General features: G+C 45.5%; 1 long non-coding RNA gene across 1 annotated transcript; it reads right to left on the bottom strand.

The window, feature by feature from the left end:
• Nucleotides 1-310: 310 nt before the first annotated feature.
• LOC108348828 (uncharacterized) lies at nt 311-2045 on the bottom strand. The gene is made up of 3 exons (XR_015643149.1): nt 1916-2045; nt 715-1071; nt 311-456 (listed from the first exon to the last, which is right to left on the bottom strand). It is a non-coding gene; the product is annotated as an uncharacterized LOC108348828 (long non-coding RNA).
• Nucleotides 2046-7697: the final 5652 nt, after the last annotated feature.

Below are 7697 nucleotides of genomic sequence, written 5' to 3'. Positions count from 1 at the left end.
CAGGGGCCTGGAGCAGGTAGGGTCACAGAGAAGAGGGAAGAAAGAGGCAGAGAGAAGGAGTGAAGGAGGACAAGCAAACAAACGGAGAACCAGCACCCCGGGGGGCAGCAGCCATGCCCACACTGCCTTCCCCGCTTTTGCTGAAGATGCTGTCTGCTCCATCCTGCCTCTGGGATGAGCACGGAAGTGTCTCTTCTATCTCTTGCTAGCCCAAGAATCATCTAAACTCTAGGTTCGAGCGAAACTAAAATTGAAAAGATGTCGGCGCCCGCACCAACACAGCTCTGACCAAAAGAAAACCCATAGAACATAGTTATAAACATCTTGATAAACCGCAGATATAAAAATATTAATATGAGTGAGGCAGCAGGGTTGTGGAACGCATTCGCAAGTGGAGCCACTTGCTTGAGCTTGCTTCTCTGGAGGTCCCCAGGTTGGAGAGAGCAACGGCTGCACCTGTAGAGATAAATTAGGGTAGAGGATCGCCGGCAGGGCAAACACAGGGCCTTCGTAGAACTCCGTCTGACCCTTCATGAAGTCTTTAACACCCCCACCCCCATGACTTGACTGGAACAGTCTATGTAATAAGCTTTGGTGAGGGGAAGGGCACTTCAGAAGCGCCAAGGATGGAGAGTCTTGAAAGTCTATCCTCACCAATCGTGTGAACATTCCCAGCAGGAAATACCCTTCCCATCGGTGGGCGAGGAGACTTACCGCAAGTCACAGAGTAGCTACATCCCAGTACTACTTCCCATAACCATCCCCTAACAGTAGAGCGGCTGCTACTCCATGTGGTTCAGGACGAGTTCTGAGGGCTCCGTGACCACAGAGGCCTCTGGATAGACGTCCACCCATCCAGGGCCTTTGGTCTTTGCAGCCACAAGCACATGTAACAGGGTGGGTCCCCGGGGGTTCTGAGGATCACGCAGCCATCTGCCCAGCACATGTCTTCTCCCCGGAGTTGGCAGAGACCGTGAACCCTTTGCTGGGCTTTTATGTTGAGGAAGGGAGAGAAAGAAGTGAAACTCTGTACACGTTTGATGTTATTGGGCTTGTCATCCGCATGGGTTCCTTAAAAGCATAGAACAGGATAACTGAGTAAATACCAGTATGCTGAAAGCTAAACTAATAACCGAACATATCCGCTAATTTTTTTTAAGGTATTTGCAGTGAAAACATAATTGTAATTGAAAACACCCCCGATGAAGAGGGAAAAATGATTTTATGCCCCAAGCCAAACACACACACACACACACACACACAGAAATAATCAGCTCAACGTTTCCTTGTCTCTGAACATCTGGCTTATAGCACACAAGAAAGCGAATTTGGATTAACCTAAAAATTAAGTGTGTGTCATATACAAACCATTGATTAAACTGTATTAAAACCTGTAGACCTTGCGGAAAATTTTAATATTCTCCATCGTGCCCAGGTCTTATTAGACTATAAGGAGTGTGAGCGGCCGTTTATCTGAATCCCATATCAAGAAATCGAAGCAAGTCTGCGATTTGCATCTTACCGCTTGCTTGCTCCGTCCACCTTGTAAGGAGGGCAAGCCGTGGATGTTTGAGGTGGGAGAGGGCCTCAGATCCTCATGCTTGAAGAGAATCACTACCTAGATTTACACTCTAACTTTTTCTTTTCCTTTAGAGAGGATCCACTCTGGAAATACTCTGCGATATTATCAAAACCCTGAAAACAAGGCTCAACCACAAGCACAGGAGAGAATCAATTCCAGGTTTCAATGCTCCACCTCCTGCCCAGAGTCTCCCTGCACTCAGGACCACAGCCAGCCCCAAATTCCCGAAACCCAGGACCATAGCCAGCCTAGAGTCTCCCTGGTCTACAGCCAACAGCAATCCGAAAGCCGGCAGCTCCTCACTTTCCCAGAGCCCATGGGAGGAGTGCACACCTGACTTGCCCACGCACGCAGGCTCTCACATCACTCTGAAGGGACTTAGAGCACAGAATAAGGGCAGGGATGCTCAGGAGAGGCCGTCAAGGTGACTAGAAGATGGTGGAGCTCCATTCTGGAAAGTGAGCTGTAGAGTTTAGGAAACAAGGTGCATTCTGGGAAACAGGGTGCATTCTGGGAAACAGAGTGCATTCTGGCAAAGCTGAGGGAGAGGCCATTCAAATTCAGATTCTATCCCAGCCACAGAGAACTTGGCCTCACCCTTCCCACCAAGAATAAGAGTGTGACATCTTCCATGTTATTCCCCCCTGATCCGATATGAGGTTAGTTTACGACTTTGAGGAGTGTATTTTGTCCGTGTTTTGGTGTTTTGAGTCAGTTGGTTGTTTTCTTCTCTGCCAAGGTGGGGCGGAGTGGACCGACAAAGGGCTTTCTTGACAGTTCTAGTGCTGGACTACATACTCTGTCCTTCACTGTGCAGTCCAGGCTGGCTTTGAACTTGTCACCCTCTTACCTCGTAGTGCTGGGATAAAAGCATGTCAGGTCATTCCAACCATTACTTATAATAGTCACGGCTCTCAGAATTACAAAGAATAAAAAGTCGGCATAAGCCATCGATCTTCTATTAACTACGCACTCCTGGGAACCGTGCGCTAAGGTCCATCTACCTGGGCCTGAGGATAGAATGAGCTTCAGTCCAGACAGAACACTTTGGTTGTTTTGTGGCAGAAGCTCCACCCTTATCGTGTTGTTCTCTGACAAGGTCAGAGGGATGAAAACAGAAGACATTTAATTTTTTTTTTAATTCCAGAAAATTTGCCAGATGTACATAAATAATCAATCGGAGATCACTTTAGCGAAAGACAAGTGTTCAAATGATGGAGAGAAGCATTCACCTAGACTTGTCTGCAGTCTTTAAATCATTCTCCCCGCCATCCCTCTTGCTGACATGCAGAGATGATTTTAATTAAGGGCCCTTGACAAGGCACCATAGTCATTTAAAATTACTAGCTCAGGAAAATCTTTATAAAGATGGTTTTAAAGAGTTCAGAAGTCCCCCTAGTTCCCTGTATCAAGAGGGTGCACTATAAAATTGTAAATGAGCGCTCGCAGCCGTGCGGTGATAAAGTGCTGTTGTTTTTCTGGTTTGACGTTTCATGGATTCCAAGTGGGCCTCGCTCACTGGCATAACATAAATCACGGGGCAGACCTGGACATTGTAAAACTCAAATACAGGCACATTTTTTTGAGGCTGTGAAGTTAACAGTCACCAGTAAGTATTCTAATGGTATGAGTTATTGCAAACATCATAATTAGGGTTCAAAATAGTAATGTTTACAGTAGAGGAGTACCAAAATCTAATTGCCAGCCTCATTATAATAGCTATGAATTAATAGATCAACGGGGATCTCGATGACTATTTTAATGGGGAAACAAAGCATCTTTTGTGCTCAAACAATGGGTCTGAAAGCACAATCAGTGCTCTTTCATCAGAGAAATTCTTTTTGTTGTGAGCTGATGAGAGCACTCCCAGCTTAACACTACCAATCCAGTCTCCCCACAGAGCCTTCAGTACCCCACAGCCTTAACCATGTCTGTCTGTCTGTCCCACCTTCTTCCCAAGAGAAGTAAGCACCCTGAAGGCAGGAACTTTTAGGAAGAGTTAAAGTCCAAGTTTTCTCAAATGTACCAGTATCAGCAAGCACATTGGTTTCACTGGTTGAAGGGAAGGATTTGAACTAGAGTACAGGGCTGGGGGTGTGGCTCAGTGGGTAGACTGTTCTATACAGCCTGGGTGGGGGTGTGCCCCATAATCTTAGCACTCCGGAGGGAGAAGCGAGAGAGGTAGAAGTTCAAGGTTATCCTCAGTATAACCTTGTGTGTTCGAGGCCAGCCTGGGGTACTTGAGATGCTATCTCAGAGACCACAGACAAGGATAGTGATGCAGTGAGAAGAGGCACCACAGGACCAGTTCCCAGATGGAGCTTGCACAAAGCAAATCCACAGAGAGGACAAACTGGTCTATGGGTTGGAAGTGCACGTGCTGCTACCTGATTAATGGATCATGGCTGGAGCTCCTTAGGAAAAATTTTTTTCTCCCTTTTTTTAAATTTTATTTTTTTCTTTTATTGTTTATCTTTTAATTTACATTTTAAATGTTATCCCCTTTCCTGGTTTCCCCTCCTGAAACCTGTTATCCCATCCCCCTACCCCCTGCTTCTATGAGGGTGTTCTTCCACCCACCCACTCCTGCCTCCCATGTCCCCACCCTGGCATTTCCCTACACTAGGGCATTGAGCCTTCACAGGACCAAGGGCCTCTCCTTCCATTGATTCGGCTGGAGCCATGGGTCCCTCCATGTGTACTCATTGTTTGGTGGTTTAGTTCCTGGGAGCTCTGGAGGATCTGTTCTGTTGATATTGTTGTTCTTCCTATGGGGTTGCAAACCCCTTCAGCTCCTTCAGTCCTTTCTCTAACTCCTCCATTGGGAACTTCATGCTCAGTTCAGTGGTTGGCTGCAAGCATCTCCCTCTGTATTTGTCAGGCTCTGGCAGATATATTGAAATCACATTTATAAGATAACACGGATTTGAACACCATTGAATCGTCTGATTCGAATGCAGAATTTTCTGTAAGAGAGTGAGTGGCCCTTCCCAGACTACGCATGGGCCTTCTTTATCAATAAGCCATTTAAAGTGCTGGGAACATCACAAACAAACAAACAAACAAACAAACAAACAAGAAACTTCTAAAAAACACAGCTCATCTTCACTCTTTCAGATGAACCAAGGGACCATAACCTTTTGTTGTATTTAATGTCACGTGGATTGTTTAAAACTTTGCTAACTTTCTTCCACTGGAGGTCAGATGAGGTCTCATTCTGCTACCCAAGCTGAATTTAAACTTACATGAATCTTCCTGCCTCCTAGTGCTGGGATTACGGACATGAGTCATCACAACAAGTTTAATTTACTATTTCTTAGGAAAAACATTTAAGTGGTTGTTAAATCAATCATAAAACCTGAAAATTCTCTTTGTGGGGAAAGAAAAAAAGGAAACCATGTGAATTTTTATGTAAGTGACCTTTTGGAGAGGCCTGGAGAGGAGTTGGTGAGGATTTCTGCAGCCTGGGTCCTCTGACTCAGCAAAACACCAGGGAGAGAGCAGAGCAGATCTGGAGGTCACTGTGCATGGAGGGAGGAGCCTTCCCTTCAAGGATTAGCTGGCTGCCTGGGGAGCCTGCTCAGTAGCTGAGTGCTTGCCTAACAGGTCTGGCAACCTAAAATGGATGCTCAGAACTGACATAAAACAAAGCAGGAGTGGCAACCTGAGCTGGAGACATTAGCACAGAGACATAGAAAAACACCTGGAGGCTTACTGACCAGCCAACCTACCTTACTTGGCTTGCTCCTGGTCAGTGATAGACCCTGCCTCAAAATACACGGTGAACTGTACCTGGATTGTCCTCGAAGATTGTCCTCTGACCTCCACAGCGTATGAACACACGTGACCATGCATGAGTACACCAACACACATACATGCAGACGGGTGCATGAACACGTATATAAAAGATACAAATGGGGAAAGCCCATACTCAAGGGGTTCAAGAGAACCAGGGAGACCGCAGCAGGGTTCTGTCCTCAGCTCCAACCACACATCATGTGCAGAGCCCCTGCTAGGCTGCACGTGGTTGTTACTTAAACAATTAGGTCATAGCGAAGACCAGCCTCGCCAAGTTCCCCCTTCAAATCAAAGCTGTTTATACCACAAAAAGCATAAACAAGCAGAAGGCCAAGAGCCCATCTAATGTAGTGAACGCCCCGCCCCCTTCATTCTCACTGGTACTTTTAAGGAGTCTACTCAGAAACTCAGCCTGAGAACGAAGCACCCGATAAACCAGCATGGTTAATATGGAGAGGAATTAAAAAAGCAAGATGTGTTGTGCAGCCTCTTGACCTCTTTGTGGCGGCTACCCCACAGGACTTTTGTTGTTTTCTGTAAGCAGACTTGCCTGCAGATTCTTCGGGCTTTTTCACGGGTGTTCCGCCATTAGGCTCTTTGCAAGTGCCCATGTTCTCTTTCTTGCTTAGCGTCCCTGTCTCTTCTCTTCACAATACTCAGATTTCATGGATGCATTCTTAAGAGCATGAACTGCGCTGCCTACTTTATTTCAGAGCTTGCGGCCCCTACTCTGCCTTTCTGTGCCATTTCCAGTCCCCTTTATTGCTCAGAGAATCATAAAGTTTGAGAGCTCACGGGAAACCTGTGATATTGCATCCAGTTCCTCATTTCACAGATACCTCTCAAGCCCTCACCTGCCCACAGTCCCATGGCGCCATAGCTGCTGAGGGGCAGTGGGGGACCTGAGTTAGGACACTCTCCTCCATCCACTTCAGCCCTGAAGAGTGGGCAGACTGTCTCAGAGCATCCCCTTAGTACCCAGGCACAGCTCAGCACTAGCCACTGTGTGAGTACACGTGAGCTATCTTTTCCTTCTCCCTATTAAAAGGTAGGAGGAAATAAAAGGTCTCCAGGACTCAGAAGTGCCATTAATGACACCAATAGAAGCAAACGCAAAGCTATTTGATGCCTACTGGAGGCTGCGCGGCTCTGATGTGATTCCTCTGCTTGCCTTTGGGCAAACACACTGCTAATGTCCTCCTAATTCTGGCAGGCATCCTGCATAGTCCTATGGGGAGCAATATGCTGAATTTTAGCTTTGCAGTGAATTCCTCCAAATATGGTTTAGTGGCAAAGGAAATTCTTACTGTTTTGAAAATGAGAGAGAAGTATATTGGAAAAAAAAAAAAAAGCTCGGAAACAAAAGATTCTCTCCTTGTGGTCCTGTGTTTGTCTGTAGGGTGGAGTCTTTTTTTACATTGTTCTTTTATTAGTGTTTAACTAATTTCAATAAATAAGAAGGGTGATATAGGACATATCTAGGGACAAAGATTGACCAGTGTCTCTGTGATCCAAGGGACAATGGACCATACTCACACCTTATATCTCTTTGTTCATGGCATATGACAGCCATCTAAGTGACAGCTACCTCAGAACCTTTCAGAGTTACCAGAGGTCACCCACGCATACAAGTGTCAATATGTCTTAGTGGGTCCATTGACTGTATTTCCTCCATGGTTTGGTGTGCTATTATTTGGGTGGCTAGACCTTTAGTCTACAGTCTACTCAACACAAAAGTGCCGGTGATAAACTTACACAACACAGAGCAAGGGCAGCCTTCACTCCAAGGGATAGCTGTGAGGTTTGGAAAGTGAAGGTGTGAGCATATACTCAAACTTCAGACTCTGTTACTTTCAAGGTTGTTAACTTTGAACATAAAATACCAACAGAATATTCCCACCTGCTCCCAGAAAGCTGGATCTGTACACAAATATGTAGTATCATCAATGATGGGAACCCAAATAATAATTCATACAACATAATAAAGATCTCTACTCCCTTACTGAGAATGACCCACATAGCCGAGTGTGGTAGGATTCCCCTTTAATTCTAGCCCTTGGGAGACAGAGGTAGGCAGATGTCTGTGAGTTTAAGACCATCCTGGTCTACATAGTGAGTTCCAGGGCAGCCAGGACTAACTACATAAAGAGAATCTGTCTCAAAAACCAACCAAACCAAAAAAAAAAAAAAAGAAAAAAGAAAAAAACTAAATCAAGACAAAACAGCATGACCAATAGCTACTATTTGAAAGAACAATAGCATTTGTCTGGGGTACTATTGGAAACTGGAGAGAGCACGCTTCATGACAACTTCTAAA

The sequence above is a fragment of the Rattus norvegicus genome, chromosome 18 (assembly GCF_021556685.1).
Source record: "Rattus norvegicus strain SHRSP/BbbUtx chromosome 18, alternate assembly SHRSP_T2T, whole genome shotgun sequence".
NCBI lineage: Eukaryota > Metazoa > Chordata > Mammalia > Rodentia > Muridae > Rattus > Rattus norvegicus.
The sequence above is the reverse complement of the archived record's forward strand: the minus strand, read 5'-3'. Positions and strand labels throughout refer to the sequence as shown.